The sequence below is a fragment of the Canis lupus genome, chromosome 18 (genome assembly GCF_003254725.2).
Source record: "Canis lupus dingo isolate Sandy chromosome 18, ASM325472v2, whole genome shotgun sequence".
Lineage (NCBI taxonomy): Eukaryota > Metazoa > Chordata > Mammalia > Carnivora > Canidae > Canis > Canis lupus.
Genome location: NC_064260.1, coordinates 53,690,059 through 53,709,916, shown reverse-complemented (window position 1 = coordinate 53,709,916; position 19,858 = coordinate 53,690,059). Strand labels below are relative to the sequence as shown.

At 43.4% G+C, this 19,858-nt stretch overlaps 1 long non-coding RNA gene across 5 annotated transcripts in view; it reads left to right on the top strand.

The window, feature by feature from the left end:
* LOC112659398 (uncharacterized) overlaps positions 1-19,858 on the top strand; it is a 74,887-nt gene that overhangs the window by 12,957 nt on the left and 42,072 nt on the right. The gene's annotated exons all lie outside the window — the stretch shown is intronic.

Sequence of the window (19,858 nt, the reverse complement as noted above, 5' to 3'; positions counted from 1 at the left end):
ATATTTTATTTATTTGAGAGAGAGAGAAAGGATAAGTGGGGAGGGAGGGGCAGAGGCAGAGGGAGAAACAGACGCCCCACTGAGCAGGTACCTGATGGGGGTGGGTGGATTCAGGGGGCTTGCTCAATCCCAGAACCCTGAAATCATGACCCAAGCAGAAGGTAGATACTTAACTCACTGAGCCACCCAGGTGCCTCTGGAATTTAAAATTATTTTTATTTTTTATTTTATTTTTATTTTCTGAAGATTTTACCCATTTATTCATGAGAGACACAGAGAGAGAGAGAGGCAGAGACACAGGCAGAGGGAGAAGCAGGCTCCATGCAGGGAGCCTGATGTGGGACTTGATCCCCAGACCCCGGGATCATGACCTGAGTCAAAGGCAGACACTCAACCACTGAGCCACCCAGGCGCCCCTTCAATTTTTAAAAAAATCAACTTAAAAAAAATCAAGTTATATTAAATTTTCTTTTTTCTAAAAGTAGTCTCCAAGCCCAGGGGTTTGAACTCACAACCCTGAGATCAAGACTTGAGCTGAGCTCTAGAGTCAGACACTTAACTGACTGAGCCTCCCAGCCGCCCCCAGAGCCATGTTCTTAACCATTGTATTGTCTTTGGCCTTAAAGTGTACTTTGACTCCTATCAGGATAGCTACCTAACTTCTTCTGGTTAATATTTGCTTGGTATATTTTTCCATTTGTTTGTATTTTCATGTGCTAACATTTTATTTTATTATTTTTTTAAAGATTTATTTTATTTTATTATTTATTCATGAGAGACACACATACACACAGAGGCAGAGACACAGGCAGAGGGAGAATTAGGCTCCATGCAGGGAGCCTGATGTGGGACTTGATCTGGGGACTCTAGGATCACGCCCTGGGCCAAAGGCAGGCGCTAAACCGCTGAGCCACCCAGGGATCCCTGTGCTAACATTTTAGATAGGTCTCTGAAAAGCATGGAGTGGTAAATAAAATTAACTTGGAATATCTCTGTCTCTTAACTTGGTGGGTTTAACCTGTTTACATTTATTTTGGTGACTGATATAGTTGGAATCATTGAAACATCTTACTTTTTTGTCTTTAATTCGTATTAATTGTTGTATGTTTTTGTCCTCCTTTCTTGCCTTAAAAAAAGAATTGATTTACCTTTGTGCTTTTTCTGACTGGAAGCCTTCTGGCTCTAGGGCCTGATTGTCCCATCCCAGGACTCTTACCCCACACCGCACTTGCTGCATTCTTGTGGGATATGGCTCTCCGGTGTACATGAGGATGGAGTTCATGGAGCTAGTCACACAGCTCTTTCCTAATGCAGCCATTATGATATGGAGAAATAAGTGACCTGGAAGGAAAAGAAGGTGATGACAGGGTGCTGGGAAAGGTTTAGAGGAGCCTTGGGTCTTTATTACCTAGCTAAGTAGCTGGCTTTGGCCAGGTTAGGGGCTGGGTCTGGGAAGGGATCAGGATAGTATATGTGCTGCCGAAGCAAGCACTAGGGACCCGGACAGGAGCAGGAATGGGGGACATGCTCATCCAGGGGTATCATCACACAGGCCAGAGTGCAGATCCTTGACAGTGGCAAGGAGGCCATTGGGTGGGCCTATGACCCAGCGTTTTGGTGGCCAAAAAGCCCAGGAGGGGCACCTGGGTGGCTCAGTTAGTTAAGTGTCTGCCTTGACCTCAGGTCACAATTCCAGGGTCTTGGGATCAAATTCTGCATTGGGCTCCCTGCTCAGCAGGGAGTCTCCTTCTCCCTCTCCCTCTGTCCCTCACCTTCCCCCCACTTATGCTCTCTCACCCTCTCAAATAAATAAATAAATAAATAAAGTCTTAAAAAAAAGCCCAGGAACTATAACTGTAGGTTCACAGTTGCAAAGAACACCTGGATCAGATAGATGTTGATCCTAAAACTTTGGAGACTCATGACTATACCATAGAAGCTGAACAAGAGTGTGCACCTGGGGCAAAAGCAGAGGGATATGCTTTGAGTGTTGTCCATGCTGCATCTATATAGCAATTGCAGCTGGCAAACTACTCTCACATCTGTTCTTCCTTTAGGCCTATGAGTGGACTTTTTATCTTTTAATTTTAGGTAAGGATGTCTTTTCTTAACTATAAGAGACCAAATATTATCGATTATATATTAGACTATATTTTATAATTATGTAGGAGAAAGTAATGTTTTTTACTTTGCAGTAGGTCTTCTTGTCAACCCTCTCCCCAGTTCCATGCCTTAAAAGACCTGCTTTTGATAGGTACATGCTTTTGATTAGTTGATTGCACTGGGAGAGGGTGTATTTGAGAGACCCTTCCTCCTAGGGATGTTCAAGTAATAACTAATGAATTCTAAGAAAGAAGAATTAATTTCATGGCAGGAGTTTTGCTTTGCTGGGTAATGTATGCAAACTACAACTAGAGATTAATTCTTGGTAGCAGATTTTAGAGGTTAAGTGGAAGAAGTGTTAGGAGAGAGAGGGCAAGAATCAATGGTTGTTAGCCAAGGATGAGTTTGAGGGAGAACAGAAATGCCTATTCAGTTTTTTGGCTGTGTGGTATGTGATATAAGCATCTCTTCCATTTTCCATGAAGTCTTCATAAAATCAATAATGTTTAATGACACTTTGTGGGGCAGCTTTGCTCCTTAGAGATGCATTGAAGTGCTGTGTCCTGCCACAGGGTTGGTGAAGGACACAGTGAGAAGTTGTCCACAGAAGATGATCTCATATGAGCCACAGTCTAATTAAGAATCAATCAGAATAGTATTGGAACCAGAATAGACAGACAAGTCAATGGGACTGAAGAGTCCAGAAACAGTATGTGATAAGGTTGGTGTTTCATACCAGCCAGGAAACTTTGGAATATTGATTAAGTGGATTTGAGACAATTTACTAATCTAGGGGAAAAAATAGAATCCTTCTTAATTTATATTCAACTATATTTCAGATGGATTATGACAAAATATAAAAACCTAAAAAAATACAAACATGCTTGAAGAAAATCTAGGGGAATAGTTTATACTCAGGAGGAGAATAACGTCAATGTAATCTGAAACTCAGAAGCTGAATTTAAAAAATGATAAATTTAATTAAATAAAAAATAAAAGTTCCTTAATTTTATTTTTTTAAAAAGATATTTATTTATTTGGGAGAGAGAGGAGTGGCAGAGGGAGGGGGAGAGAGAGAATCTCAAGCAGACTCTGCACCAAGTGTGAAGCTTGACATGGGGCTTGATCTCATGATGGTGAGATCCTGACCTGAGCTGAAATCAAGAGTCAGACATTCAACTCACTGAGCCACTCATGCATCTCTAAAAGTTCCTTAATTTAAAAAAGTGATACACTTAGGTAGCCTGGGTGGCTCAGCGGTTTAGCGCCGCCTTTGGCCCAAGGTGTGATCCTGCAGACCTGGGATCGAGTCCCATGTCGGGCTCCCTGCATGGAGCCTGCTTCTTCCTCTGCCTGTGTCTGTGCCTCTCTCTCTGTGTCTCTCATGAATAAATAAATAAAATCTTTAAAAAAATAAAAACATAAAAAAGTGATACACTGGAAAGAGTTTTTACAATGCATTTTAAAATGCAAAAAGTTGGGCAGTCCAGGTATCTCAGCCCAGGGCATGATCCTGCCTTCAGCCCAGGGCATGATCCTGGAGACCCGGAATCGAGTCCCATATGGGGCTCCCTGCATGCAGCCTGCTTCTCCCTCTGCCTGTGTCTCTTCCTCTCTGTCTCTCTCTCTGTCTCTCTCTCTGTGTCTCTCATGAATAAATACATAAAATAAAATGCAAAAAATATTAATCATATATAGTAATAGATTAGTATCTTTGATGTAAAAGAGGAGTCTAACAAGTCAATAAAAATGAGCAAGGAATATGAATAGGAGGTTTTCAAAAAAGTAATTATAAATAGATCAAAATCATAAGAAGGAAACGTTCAACATCCTCCAGAATCAAATACATGTGAATTAAAACATCAAGATACTGCTTTCTGCTTCTCAGAGCAATATTACTCATTGTTGATAAGGGTATCTTATACACTTTCATAAAATATTACTTTTCTAGACAGTAGATTGACAGTATCTGTGAAAAGCCTTACATATTTTCATGCCTTTGGCCTAAGGAGCACACTCTTAAGCTTTATCTGGGGGATACAAGACAGATGCTCATGGATGAATGTATATGGATACTTATGGCAACCTGGTTTATAATTAAGAAGATCTGGAAAGACCCTTGTGTCTACCACTTGTACTAGTAATATAAATAAAAAAATTATGGGATAATATGTAGTCTTTTATTATGAGCAAGGTAGGGGTAAATTTATTGTAATAATACAGGGAGAAACTACCAGGAAAGGAAATACATCCAGGGAATGTGCATAAGAGATCTTATAAGTGGTCTTGCATGTTTGCCAATATTTGTGTGTGATGTTTTGTTGTTAGAAAGGGAAGACATTCAGTCAGGACAATTGTATCAACACAATCTCCATCAACAACAGCCCAAAAGCCTGAGGAACAAGATGCTTGGAGACATGCAAATGATGAAGATGAAGAAACAATTCTTTTGTGTGTGTGTGTGTGTGTGTGTGTGTGTGTGTAAGAGAAGAGGGAAGAGATGAGAAAAAGGTGGAGTTTGAGAGGTGTTTGTATGCAGAACACAAATAAAATAATATGGTGGAGGGGTCCAGTGATGGGTATAAGGAATATACTTAACCTGTATTGTCTCAAACTTCTAGAGTCTGCCTATTATTTCTGCTACTGGCAAGAGAACAACCAGTACAAATAAGCCACATGTCAATGAATTGCCCCACCTCGCCTGTCTCTTAGTACCACTGCATAGAAAGCCTAGACTGAAAGAGGTAGCCTCATTTCCTCATTTTCCTGATGACTTCTATGAGTCAGCTTGAGTTGCTTGTCACTTTGGAAACCTGCTACCTTCATTGCTCTCCAAGCCCTTTGCACAGCCAAAGAGAATAAAGCCCACTTGGAGGTGGTTTATTAGTGATAATACAGGGTCAACTGTGTAGGTCTACATTTATTGATATGGAAAGATTTTCATAAAATATGAAGGTAAAATGGTTCTGGGGCATCTGACTGGCTTATTCAGAGGAGTGTGTGACTCTTGATCTCAGAGTTATGGGTTTGAGCCCCATGTTGGGTGTAGAGATTACTTAAATAAATAAATATAAAAATTAAAAAAAAAGATTCTAGAGCTGTAAGAAGAATATGGTTACATTTTTGTACGTATGTGTAATATATGTGTGTTTGTATGTTTCTCATGTGAAAACAGTATGTCTGGACAGGCATATGCTGGTAGGTTAACGGTGGTTGTTTTTGAAACAGGGTTAGGAAATCATTAATTTTTTTTGTGTTTGCTTATTCCTACTACCTAATATTACTTTATAAACATAGAAAACTTGTAAGTTTTCCTTTAGAGCTATTATGGAAATACTCATATCGTGTGAGGTCATGGCTGTACCTTTGTCAACTACAAATCACTGTGTTGCTATGGACATGTTGCACAGTGTTTAGGAAGACATTATGGCAATGGGCACTGAGGGGGGCACTTGACGAGATAAGCACTGGGTGTAATACTATATGTTGGCAAATTGTGTGTATACAAAAAAAGAAAGACATTGTGGCAGACAGACTCTGGGGTGGCCCCTGCTTGCAGACCCACTCTGATACTACTTGCTGGCATGATGAAGTAAGCAGCCATGTGGGGTAAACCCACATGGCCAGAAACTGAGAGCCATCCTTAGAAGCTGAGGGCAACCTCTAGCCAACAGCCAGCAAGTAGCCAGTGCCCTGGGTCCTAGATCTGCAAGGAAATGAATTCAGGCAGCCACCTACACGAGCTTAGTTAGAAGTGGATTCTTGAAACACCTGGGTGGCTCAACAGTTGAGCCTCTGGCTTTGGCCCAGGGCATGACCCTGGAGTCCCAGGATCAAGTCTCACAACAGGATCCCTGCATGGAGCCTGCTTCTCCCTCTGCTTGTGTCTCTGCCTCTCTGTGTGTGTGTGTCTCTCATGAATAAATAAAATATCAAAAAAAAAAAAAAGAAAGAAATGGATTCTTTACCAGTTGGGTCTCCTGATGAGAATGCAAACCATCTGCTTCTGCTTCTTGGTTTCAGCCTTGTAAGACCCTAAGTGGAAGACTCAAGCTAAGCTGTGCGCTGACTCCTGATCCATGGTAAATGTGAGATAATAAATTTGTGCTATTTTTAGCTGCCAAATATGTGGCAATGTGTTACATGGAAACAGAAGAATACAGACATCTTTAGGGGGAATATGAGAGCCTATGGCACACAGCTCTTAGGGCTTCTGAGGGTGACTGTTTCTTTTTTCCCCCAAGGTCAGTGAAGCCACTTAGTTGAGCTCAAAACTTTTGGGAGAGGAGCAAAGAACTTCAGATTTTGAGGGACAGCTGAGCTTTCCCTGGAGAGGTAGAACCCTCTGAACTTCCAGAGCACTTGTGTCCTTTGCTATTTGATGTGGGGCCTTCCTCAGCCTTTCACCTTCTCAGCCTGTCCTGTTTTCTCAGTCTGTATCTGTCTGTCCATTTTTCCATGTCTTACCTGAACAGGGATAGACCTACTGCATTGGCATGAGGCAGAGGAAGAGATGGTGAACAGCAGAGGAACATAGTAGCTGCAACACTGAGGGCTGGGCTAGGCCCATGGTTAGGCCCTTCCACAGAGTCATCTGGAGCAGCTCCTTGGATATATGGGGCTCAGGGCCTGGGTTCCCCTAGGGACCCATATCCCCACTTCCTGCCCTGGGAAGCACCAGATGTACTGGGTTCTTGGATGAGGGTAAGGGCAAGCAGAGCCTTCATGGGGTGCCTCAGAAGGTCCTGGTTCTCACCTCTATACTCAGCTTGGTGCCCTCTTCCTGCTTCCAAGTAACCTGGGCCACTCTCTGCAGGGCCATCAGGGTGAGGATCAGCCTCCCTGAGAAGGAGTAGCAAAGGGCAGGCTGGATTAAAAATCTGTGGGTGGGGGTCAGGAGCAGATACCACTTCAGCCTCGTTGACAAGAGTCGTGGTTGCCTGAGAAGGGCACAGGGCAGAGCAGGAAGACACTTTTGAGAGGTGGGAAGAATTCTGGCCTGGGAATTAGGAGCCCTGGGTTCTACCCAATGATTGCTACTGTCTTCTTTGGAGGTCTGGAGCAAGTCCTGCCCCACTATGGGCCATGATCTTCTCCACCTATCAAACTGGGCATTGACTCTCTTTGCTTTCACCTACTTTGATACTAGGGGCGTGGGAAGAGAAGGGGTGTTCTAGGAGATGCTCTGCTCATCCTATTCCCTTATTGTGAACCCTCTTCCCTACTCCCAGGCCCCGTGCACCTGGAGTAGATGGAGAAGGCAAAGAAAGGCAGAGAGACCAATAGCTGCAAGTGGCGCCAGTGGGACACAGCATAAGCCAGGAAGAACTGGCCAAGACTGGGTACAGATCTGATTAGCAGCTCAGACCTGGCTTGGCTGGATGGGCAGCCACTCCAGGCCTAGGGAGAAGAGCAGAACTCAGATCAAAGTCAGGGTTTGTGTAGGTATGTGCGCATGTGTGCGGTGGTAGTCACTTCCAGGTGGATATGAAGATCCTCACATTGGAGTAGAAGGACTCCTCTTTTGAGTCTGTCCTATTCTGCACCTCCAGGCCCCTCAGGCAAGGGTGGTTTGTTAATTGGCTAGATTCAGCATGTGTGTGGATTAAGAAATGAGCCTGAAGGCTCTGAATTCCCAGGCATACTCCAATTCAGTATCCCAAACCCAAACATTCATATTTCCCGCTTCCCCCAAACCTCTTTTGCCTATAGCCACTCCTTCTATGCTCCCTTCAACTCATTTTAATTCAACAAACATTTAGGGTTGGCAACTCTGTGCCATGCTCTTTGCTTGCACTGAGAAATAAAGATGAATGAGCCCTGCCCTTAGGCCATGATACACCACTTTTATTTCCTCCAATGGGTTATACTTTTGGCCTCTGTATATTTTATTGTGTATTCCATTCTTTTTATCTAGAACTCTGTCCCAGAACCTTACTCCCTCTCACTTTCTGCCTTAATTTTCATTCAATTCTGAGCTTAAATGTCACTTCCTCTGGGGGCAGTTTCCCCACTTCTGAGCTTCCATATCACCCAGGATGGCCTCCATCACAGCTTTTAGTACACTAATTTGTAACTGCTTGGCAATCTCTCTCAATAGACTGTTAACTCTTTGAGGTCATAGATAGTGTCCTCTTGTTCATTTTGAGTCCTCAGTGCAGGGTCTGACACAAACTGCCATATGAAATTGTGTTCAGTAGAATGCCTGGGTGGCTCAGTTCATTAAGTGTCTGCCTTTGGTTCAGGTTATGATCCCAGGGTCCTGGGATTGAGCCCCAAGTCAGGCTCCCTGCTCAGCAAGGAGTTTGCTTCTCCCTCTCCCTGCCACTCTCCTTGCTTGTGCTCTCTCTCTCTCTATCAAATAAATAAAATATTAAAAAAAAGAAATTGTGTTCAGTAAATGAATGTTGAATTAAAGGCTCAAAGTTTGATTGACATCTTTAAGGAATCCCACCTAATCTCTATCAAGTCTTTGCTCAGTTCATCCTTTCAGAGATCCCTAAATATCTGGGATCCCTAAATATCTGGATCCCTAAATATCCCAAAATGATCAGATCTACCAAAGAGGCCATAATCTCAGTTTCTTTCTGCCTTAGGCACTGCCTACTCCAGGAGAGGCCATGATAGGCAGAGATGCTGGGAGAGATGAACTGTTTTCACTCAAGGAAGGATCCGAGGTCTGAATTTGTCAGGTCTTCTGGTCCACTGAATACCCTGTGATTCAGGAGTCCCCATAAGCCTGCCCTTATAGGGCCCTTCTCACTCGACGTCAGAGTGTTGCTGCTGATGCCAGTCATAGCCATGCCCAAGAGGAAGCAGCAAGCATGGTAGGCTGGGAAGTTGGGTGTGAAGGCAGAAGATACCACTAACTACAGATGGGTCCAGATCAGTACCTTCTGGCAGCCCAGCCTGTGACTGGGAGAGGAAACAGGTATGGAGAGCACAGTGCTTCCTCCTCTGGCCTGTTTCCCTGGCTGTTTTGCCCTTGGTGCCCTGGGCAATCTAACAGATGCATGTGAGTTTGCCCAGATGTGACCATGAGATGGGTGCTGAGATGGAAAGTGAGGAATAATAAGGTGAGGGCTGGCATCTTAGGGCTCTGAGTATTGGGAAGCTTGTTGTGTTGCCGCTGTCCAGGGTTCTGACACCTCCCAGCTCACCTAGAGGGAGGGGCCCACACCCTCTCATCAGAATCATAGTGGTGTGTTTGTTTAAAAACTCAGATGATGAATCCCAGTCAAGTCCTGTGGGACAAGCTAGAAACCTAATTGTCAACAAGCTTTAAAGCTTGGAAAGTGATGCTCTGCGGTGTGGTTGGTACTTTGGCTGTTGGTCTATGGTTATTCCTGTCAGACCTCTCCCAAGAGATAGTGATCTTTATTTTTTTGAAAAGCTTTTGCAAAGTTTATGTTTTTGCAAAAATGGATATGACTATGGCTTATATTTTGTGAAGGATAAAGCTGATTTTGAGTACCTTTGATCTGCTATGACATTTCTAATATTTCAAATTTTATTCTTTAGACCAATACCTCCATTTTATAGATGGAAAAACCATGTCTAAGAGAGGTTGTATAACTTTTCCATGGACTCACGGTAAGTTGTAGATCTGAGACTTGTTCCTAGATCTTATTGATTCTTAGGTCTGTGTTTATTTCTGTGACACTCACAGGCCACATACAAGGCAGAAGTGGTGGCAAGTGCCTAGTTCAGGGTGTCAGGAAATCTAGATTCTTGTCCTTCATTGCCACTTTCTGTTATGTGACTGTACTTTTGTCTTTTAAAAAAGTAAACATTAAATATTTACTTGTTACACTCATAAAAATAACAAATTATCACAAAAGTTGAAAATATAGTAATGAAAAGTGAAAGCCTCTTCTTTCCAATTCCTCTCCTCAGAATTCACAACTGACAACTTTCTTGGATTCCTTCTAGACAGTTTGGACATGTTATTTAATATCCTCAACCCTTAGTTTTCTCATTAGTAAAATGCAGATAATAGTACCACTTGTGTTGGCTTCACAAGGGTATTGTGAAGAGTAATTGAAATGAAGTGAGTCATGGAAGTGCTGATGGACTGTTGTGTGATTCCTATAGACTTTCCAAACATGGTCAGCCTTGGGTGGATCAGTCATGTGTCCCTCCCTTTCATGTCCAGCCTAGAGAACCCTTTGCTCCTGATCTAGCACAGACCTGTCTGCCAAGGTCCACAAACATCAAGCTTGCAACTAGCACTCCTGCCATGAAAATGGATTGGCTGGGGCAGGGTCTTGTGTGTAACCGAGGTCCCACTGTGAGGAAGAAAGAGCTGTCAAGGAGAGCTGGACTAACTTCAGGCAAGCCCCACTACCCCTCTCCAGGTGAGGCTGAGGGTCCTGAATTGTGACCAGAACATAAAGAGTGCTTTCCTCTCCCTGCCACACAATCTTTCTCATCATCTTCTTCTGGTAAGATTGATTCAAATTATTTCAAAACACATTAAAAATTACCTTTTGGGATGCCAGCTTAGACTACTCCCCTTTCCCTGGGCACTAACCCCTCAACATCCTTTAGGGCTCCTGAACCTGACCCTCTCTGGGCATAGCTGAAGAAACCTGACCCAGGAGCTGTACTGAGCTAATCAAAATATTTTTTTTTAAATTTTTTTTATTTATGACAATCACAGAGAGAGAGAGAGAGAGAGAGGCAGAGACACAGGCAGAGGGAGAAGCAGGCTCCATGCACCGGGAGCCCGACGTGGGATTCAATCCCTGGTCTCCAGGACTGCGCCCTGGGCCAAAGGCAGGCGCCAAACCGCTGCGCCACCCAGGGATCCCATAATCAAAATATTTTTATTACAAATTTGGAAATGTGACCCAGAGAAACAAGATTTATGAGGATACCTATTTTAGGTAAAATAGGGTGGGAGGGCCACCCTATTACAAGTAATAGGGTGTAAGTCACTTGTAAATAATTACATATTTGGCACAATGTAGAAGTGGAGTTGAAATATGAGAGAGTGGGAGAGGGAGCAGGAAGAGGAGATAATGAAGTACTCTAGTCAGAGGGAAGTCAGAGCTCTAGTCAGAGGGAAGTCAGAGCTCGGTCAGTGCCCGAGAAATAAGGATGGAGAGTTCCCTTCAGTTACCTGATCCCAGTCTCTCACCGGTCTGGGTTCAAGTTCTTGACCCAGGGTTCTGTGAAATACTTTTGCATCCTTCCGTAAGCAAATTTGAGAGGGTTATGGTTATTTGCAATCCTGAAATAAACAGCAATTGGATACTACAACTGATAGCTTAAATTTTGTTTCTCATTTTATTTTCATTATTTTTTAAAGATTTTATTTAGTTATTCCTGAGAGACACACACAGAGAGGCAGAGACACAGGCAGAGGGAGAAGCAGGCTCCTCAAAGGGAGCCTGACACGCGACTTGATCCTAGGACCCTGGGATCACAACCTGAGCCAAAGGCAGAGGCTCAACCACTGAGCCATGCAGGTGCCCCTTTTTTCTCATTTTAATGAGTATAAGAAAAAATTGTCATTTTGAAAGTACTTCCATTCTAGGTGGAGTAAAACAACTCTAGAGCCTGCAGAAAAATCATATTGCTGACAGATGTACCATCAAAATTAAGTCAAAATAATAAATAGACGTGGCATTTCTTTTATGAGTGAGGCCTAATTTTTTGACACTTTTGAGTGGATTTTAAAACCGTCTTTTCTTTTGTTAATAGAAGAAAGGAAAAGGGACTGGAATGACCAGGACAATTAGGGAATGCCCCTTAGATGTGTTAATATATATCCAAATGAATTCATCTTTCAAGTGTAGTTACTTAATAATTTTGATTTGGTTGGAGAGAAATCCTTATCTGTAAATATAATTATTACTGTAGGACTTTTATTTAATATTAGCACAATTTATTTCTTAGATATATTCATTGACATGTTGTAGAGTTTGGGATGTCCCCATTTGAATACTTTCTCCAAAGAGCAATGGACTTTATTGCTGTTTTATTCAAATAACTGCTATTCTATAATTCATGTGTTGTGCAAAAGCAGCAGTTGCATGGAGCTTTTTTTTCTTTTTTTTTTTTTTTCATGGAGCTTATACCACCCAAGGGTTACTATTGGCGTTTACCATTTGTGTTCTCTTTTTGTGCAGCTGAAACCTCAGATATCAAATATTGCTGTGTGCTCCTGGGCTTCAAGTATATTTTATCATTAACAGGAAACAATGTCTTGGAATAAATAGTGTTAGATTTGAGGGCAACTAAGAGAATTGCTGCCTAAGATGGCTCTGCACTGCTAACTTGATAGAGGTTATGATAAATGACAGATGCTATAAGAGGCCTCTGGGAAAAGAAAAGGAGAAAAAGAGAAAACAAATGGTAGTGGAACCAGGAAGTAGAAATTAAAGTGGTTGGCTGCAGAACGAAAGTGAACAAGGAGATTGAGGCTGGGTCATTCATAATAACTCATGCCCTCCCTGCCTGACAGTCATTGGACCAAGGATAGGCATATGACTCAAGCCAGCCAATAAGTCTTTCCTAGAATTTTATAAAGTTGGAGCTGAGAAGCAGAAATTCTTTTTCTCCCTGGTAAGGAAGTCATTAGGATTGAACCCAGAATGGTCAGTGGCCATCTTGTGAAGGATCCTGTGCACAGTGGACACACCCAGCATGCAAAGAGTATCATAGATGAGAGCCAGCAAGGGTCCCGATGACATCCATAGTCTTGGTTACCATTGTCCCTAGAGCCAGCTCCATCTCTGCCTAACTTGTGGTTTGGTTGTGGGAGACTTTATACACTCTTTTACTGCTCAAATTAGCTTGAGTTAAACACAGCCATTTGCAAAAAAGGATTCTGATTAATATAGTTCAGGTGGAAGCTGCTAGTTATTACTCAGGACATTTTAATTGAGAAGAAAATAAGGAAAAGAGCTCAGGCAAGATTTTATTATAACTCATACGCCCATACCCAGTATCTTTTTCTTGCTATATTTATTTATGTTTTGCTTTGCATTTAGAGTGTTTGAAGCATCCCTTTGGGTTGTCAGATCATTCCAAGGGGCAAGTTGGGCCTTATTTCTCTAGGTGACCTGTGCTGTTGTGCCTACCAGATACAGTCATGTGGCCTGGGAGGGGTGTCTTTCACTGCAATTAGGCTTTTTGCTTAAGCAGCCCCTGTTAACTTGTGAGCCATTTCATTTGGTTCACAACTCAGAAGGTCCAGGTTCGCACTGGATTATACACGTAAGCTGCCTATTATCCTAATGAACTCTGGTGCAGGCACAGGCTTTGACATTATTGGCTCAAGGAAGAGGTATCCTGGCTGTGCTTATGAAACAAGACTTTTGGGTAGACTAAGTGGCTCAGAGGTTTAGCGCCACTGTCAGCCCAGGGCCTGATCCTGGGGATCCAGGATCGAGTCCCATGTCGGGTTCCCTGCATGGAGCCTGCTTCTCCCTCTGCCTGTGTCTCTGCCTCTCTCTCTCTCTCTCCCCATATGTGTGTCTCTCATGAATAAATAAATAAAATCTTAAAAGAAAGAAACAAGACTTTTAGTGCCCCATGCTCGTATGTGGTGATGGATGATGATCCCATCTACAGTGCCTATTGGAAGAGGATTGGATTATTCTTGGCATCTCCATACATCTTAGGGAATGGGAGAATTATGTGCATCTGACTTTGTCAATCATTGAAACCAAAAATGATAGATTACTACTAAGTCTCCATTTTGAAGGAAATCCAAAATGCTTATTTACCCAGATTCTTTGTTCTACATGGCAAGCAATATAAGCTTTGGATCAAACTGCCTGCTCTTTTGAACAGAATAGCAAGAACTAAGTTGATAGATCCTGAAATATTATCAACGTTGGAAAGCAGAATGTAGAGATTTTTAAAAGATTTTATTTATTTATTTGATAGAGTGAGTGAGTAAAGGAGGAAGAGAAGAGGGAGAGGGCAAAGCAGACTCTGCTGAGCAGAGAGCCTGATCTGGGACTCGATCCATCCTGGGACTCCAGGATTATGACCTGAGCCAAAGGAAGATACTTAGCTGACTGAGCCACCCAGGCACCCCCAGAATGTAGAGTTTTAAAAAAGGAAATGGGGAAGCAAAATTGGAAGGATCGATAGCATACAAATTAAGATGAGTGGATAAAGATGTCTTAGAACTTAGAGTGAGGTTGGAAAATAATGAACTATGCATGGAGGGAATGACATATGATACCTGCTTCCCTTGGAGGAGGACTAATCATGCTTAGTCACCTTCTGCTTCTGGATCTTGAGTCTGTCTAGTGGGAATATGGTGCAGGCAGTGCAGGCAGATGCTGCATTAAGCAGGTTTGGAACTATACCCTACCATAGTCCTCTCCTAGGGCATCTTCTCTGCAAATCCTTGACTAATAAACAGTGGGTTACATAATCCACTATATTGTACCTTGGAATGATAATTAGATGAAGGGTGGACACTTGAGCCAGTTGTAGGGTGAGGGGAGGTTCATCAGTGTGGTTGCAAGCCAATCAGAGCCTTTTCTAAGAATTTGAATTAAGATACACAGAAACATTCTGGTTGGTAGTGGGCCCTAAATCTGAGAGATAATGGAGCAGATCTGGGACTGGTGGACATCTTATAAGATGAACATGCAAACAAAATGGGCTGAGAAGGAGAGAACAATGGAGTAAGTATATAGAGATATCTCTTGTGCTCCAATCCCTGGTTCCAGTTTCCATGAGGCTTGGACACACTGTTTCCCTTTCCTAGATTCCCTAAAATCTCTGTATCCTTGCAGTAATATCCTTTTTCCCATGAGCTGATTTGGGAGATTTTCTCTTCCTTGCAACCAAAAGACCATTGACTAGAACACATGTTAAGAGCATGATCAATGTGACAGCTACAAAGTGCAGAATTCAGCTGGATGAACCACTTAGCAGGCCAGAGTGACTTTATAGTTGTATGTGTGTGTGTGTTTGAGGGGCATTAGATCACTAGAGATGAAAGGACCCCCATAACTCTGTTCTCTTTCCCATCTTAGTTCCTTGGCTGCTTTCCATCTCTTGGTCTCAGCTGCTGAAAGCTTTTTCTAGATGAAGTCAGAACAGTTGTTTTTGTCTCTAGGACTTTGAGCCCCCAAAGTCCCTGCTCAGGAATACTCCCTTTGCCCCCTATCACCTACACAGCTCCTTTCTTTCTTCCTCTGTATTACTTCCCCAGGGAAGTGTGAATTGTCCAATCCCCCAGGGAAACCAAAGCAGAATATTAGACTCCCAGTGTAGTGTCTCTCTCTGATGAGGGCAGAGGAGCAGAAGGCAGCTTCTTGGGAGGGCTTCCATAATCTTCTATACCAGAAAGTCTGCAACTCCGATCATGGTTCTCTCATCCACATTTTGAGCAAAGGTCTTCATGGTTCCAGCGCTTTCCCACCTTTAGACAAACTTGGGTTAAGGTCACATAGTCTGGGGATGCCTGGGTGGCTCAGCAGTTTGGCACCTGCCTTCGGCCCAGGGCGTGATCTTGGAGTCCCGGGATCAGGTCCCACATCGGGCTCCCTACATGGAGCCTGTTCTCCCTCTGCCTGTGTCTCTGCCTCTCTCTCTGTGTCTCTCATGAATAAATAAAAGAAAAAACCAAAAAAACCCCTTTCAACTCACTCATAAGAAACCAAACAATTAAATTAAAAATGTGCAAAATTTTTGAATTAGATACTTTACCAAAGAAGAGATTTAAATGGAAATAAGCACATGAAAAGTTGCTTAATATCATTAGTCATTAGGGAAGTGCAAATTTTTAAAAAAGATTTTATTAATTTATTTATGAGACACACACACACACACGCACACACACATACACAGAGGCAGAGACATAGGCAGAAGGAGAAGCAGGCTCCATGCAGGGAGCCTAATGTAGGACTTGATCCCAGGACTCCAGGATCATGCCCTGAGCCAAAGGCAGACGCCCAAGCGCTGAGCCACCGAGGCATCCTGGGAAGTGCAAATTAAAACTATGATAATGTACTACTACACATTCACTACATTGTCTAAAATTTAAAGTAAGCATCATACCAAGTGTTGACAAAGATGTAGAGCAATTGGAACTCTCATATATACTGCTGGTGGGAATATGAAATATTACAACCACTGGAAAATTGACTGTTCTTAAAAAGTTAAGCAAATACTTTATATACTACCTAACCATTCCATCCCTTGGCATTTGTTCAAGAGAAACGGAAGCCTGTGTTCTCACAAAGAAGGGGCATGAGGAAACTTTTGGTGGTGATGGATATGTTCATTATATTGATTGTGTTGATAGTTTCATGGGTACATGCATCTGTTAAAAGTCATCAAATTGTACACTGTAAATATGAGCAGCTAATTGTCTATTACATTTAAATAAAGCTGTAAAAAATATATTAGTTAAGATGTCTTTAACTGCAGATCACAGAAAAATAAACTCAAAATGGCTTAAAGAGGAAGGAGGATTTGAGTTGAAATTCCCACACTTAACAATCAGAGTAGAGGTAGGTGGTTTCAGGACTGGTTAAATTGGTGGCTCAATGATGTCATCAAACCTCAGGATGGTTCCATCTTTTCACTATGTCACTCTCAGTTGTTACCTTAATCCTTGCTCTGGTTTCCCTGTTGGGTCACAAGATGGCTGCCACAGTTCCAGACATCCCATCCAGGCTCAACATTGTTTATCACCTAAATCTAAACCCTGACCAATTCAAGCACTAAGGGGCTGTTTGTTTCCTTCTGCGGGTGTGGCTCACATGAAACTTACTCCTGGGTGTAGGCTTCTCTAGGGGAAGAGTTTAGAAGAAGCAGGAACAGACCTCACTAGAGCTGGTCAGGGAAACTGAGCCTCAATTTCATCTAGCTTATGACCGCAGCTTGTTGCAATCGAATCAGCTACTGTTCTGTGACTACAATATGAGCCACATGGAGACAGTCACATCTCAGAGAACATCATTAGATGATTTCTTGAAAGAAGAGGAACAATGGGATCCATCGGTGGTTTTCTTTTATTTCTTATCGCACCATTTTTAATACATATGAAGGTAAGTTAGAGGTTTAACAGAGAATAGTCTAGGAGTTCCAAACTTAATGGCTACAAGGACTATAAGGTAACATAAATGTATGGGTCCGATCAAGGATAAGACAGTAGGGAATGGTGAGGCCTATGGCGATCTAGACAGTAAAACCCTATCCCCACCAAAAAATGAAACATGGGAAAACAAAACTCCTAGGGGCCAATCTGACACCCCTGGAGGAGTCTGAGAATGAGGAATGTACATTAGTTTCCAACTGCTGTTGCATCAAATTATCACAAACTTAGTAGTTTAAAGCAGCACAAATCAATTTTCCAATAGTTCTAGAGGTCAGAAGTCTAAGATCAATGTGTTGGTAGAGCTTTGTTCCTTCTGGAAGCTTCAGAGGAGAAACAATTTCCTTGCTTTTTTCAGCTTGCATTTCTTGGCTTGTTGTCCCTTCTTGTACCACTCCAAAATCTGGTTTCTGTTACCTACTCTGGTCTCCTATACTCACAGAAGGCCAACCCAGATTATCCAGGATCATCTTTCCCATCTCAAGACTCTTAGCTTAATCACATCTGCAAAATCCCCTTTACCACATAAGGTGACATATTCATGGATTCCATGTATTAGAATGTGGACATCTTTGGAGGTCTATTATTCAGCCTCCACCTGATACGAAAGCTTAATTGATAGGACATCTATTCCTTAAGGGCCATGAAAAAAAACTCTTGGGAAAAGAGAGACGAGCCTAGTGAAGGGGCTTGTTGTGGACTAAAGCCCAAGTTGTAGAGATGGGTCCTGAGGTAAAAGGCTGGAGCCCAGGAAGGAAGGTGGCTCCTGATGAGCACTCTACTGGGGTCAGGCAGTTGACAAACCTCCTGAGTCTGCCATCCTGGCCAGGATTTGCTTAGAGCTGCAGGTAGAAACACTGAGGGTGGTCGCAAAGGCCCTACAAGTCCTGGCTGAGGTTAGGACTTTATGGTCAAAACTGGGTAGAACATCTAAGACCACTGGAGGTGAGGTATTACAGTGTCAAAACTCAGGTTCAGGGCTGATGTGAGAGGATGGAATGTGAGCCAATATTCTGTAGATGACTTCTTGGGGAGGTCACTTGCTGGTAACTTAAAAATGGGAAGGAGGTAGGAATCCCTTTGGTCAAGGGTATGGGGTGAGTGTAGGAAGTCCCTGGTCAGGGGCTGGGGAAATGGGTTCTGTGCCGATGGTGGGAGCTGAGTCAACACCAGCAGTTGTGTCAGTAGGGGTTGTGTGCAGCTGGGGCAGGCCAGGGGTTGAGGCAGATGAAGATACCAGGTGATCTAAGCACAGAGATGGGAAAGCCACAAGAGTCAGAGTATGTTACAGTTTCTGGTAGGGTTTTGAGGCAGGGATAGGGCAAGTCACTGGTCCCAAGACCTCCAGATCTACAGAAAGCAGGGCTAGATGCAAGTGGCCTGCCTCCCATTACTGGTCCTGTCTCCCTGCTCAAGGCTGGTGAAGACACTGTCTTAGGTGCTCCTTTTCAGGCATGAGGTCAATGCTGCCTGAGAAATGGCAGCAGGAAGAGGGCTAATGGCCCTTGAGCGTCTACTGGATCCTACAATGGCCCAGAAATTCTTGGGGGGCATGGGGAGTATCAGCATATGGAAGAACACTGAGTCCCCAGACGTTCTGGGAGGTAGGGTGGGTTACCATAATTTCATCTCGTCCAGGAAATCCTGCTTTTTGAGCTACTGTGAGCTGTCCCAGGGCTTTGTGGCTTTTCCAGGGGAGCTCTGGGCTACCTAACTTCTCCAGGTTTCCCTGACTAGCTAGAGCCCCAGGGTCCCACCTGGAAGACAATGTGTACAGCTTCAGAGGTGTGGACTTTCCCCAAGGGCTGAGGGGCTGTGGGGCTGAGTTAGCTACAGGGAAACGAGTAATGGGCAATGTGCCAGGAGACAAGCATGACTGAGCAAACACATTTACAGCAGGGCATGGCTGGTACCCTGACTCCTGCCACCTGTGGATGCTAATAGAACTGTCTTTTCCATATCCTCTAGGCTTCCTGGAAATGAGCTCCCTTGCTGATGCAGTGATTGATTGCATATCCGTATCTCTTCCTGACCGTGACCCCCTAAACTGCCTTCCATCCCTCCTTTCGCATGGTTCCTACCACATTTCTTTTTCTCCTCCCCTTTAGCCTTCTCTCTTTTCAGGCCAGGAGAAGAAGTCAGGACCTGGGGGTGCAAGAGGCCAAAGTCTCAGTGCCTCACATCCCTGAGCAGTGTGTGTGTGTGTGTGTGTGTGTGTGTGTGTGTGTGTGAGGTACATGCATTCCAGAGCTGGATTGTCTGCATTCTAATCCTGACTCCACAATTTCCGAGCTGTGTGAATTCGGGCAAGTGACTTAACCACTCTATGCCTTGGTTTTCTCAGCTGTAGGATGAGGATAACAATAGTAGTTAGCTCTGGAAAGTTACTGGGAAGATAAAGGAGTCAATGTATGCAAAGTGCTTAGGACTGTGCCTGGCACCGAAGTAGCACTGGGTGCTGGTGCTCTCTGGTTGGGGTTCTTTTTTTTTTTTTTAATTTTTTTATTTATTTATGATAGTCACAGAGAGAGAGAGAGGCAGAGACACAGGCAGAGGGAGAAGCAGGCCCCATGCACCGGGAGCCCGACATGGGATTCGATCCTGGGTCTCCAGGATCATGCCCTGGGCCAAAGGCAGGCGCCAAACCGCTGCGCCACCCAGGGATCCTTTTTTTTT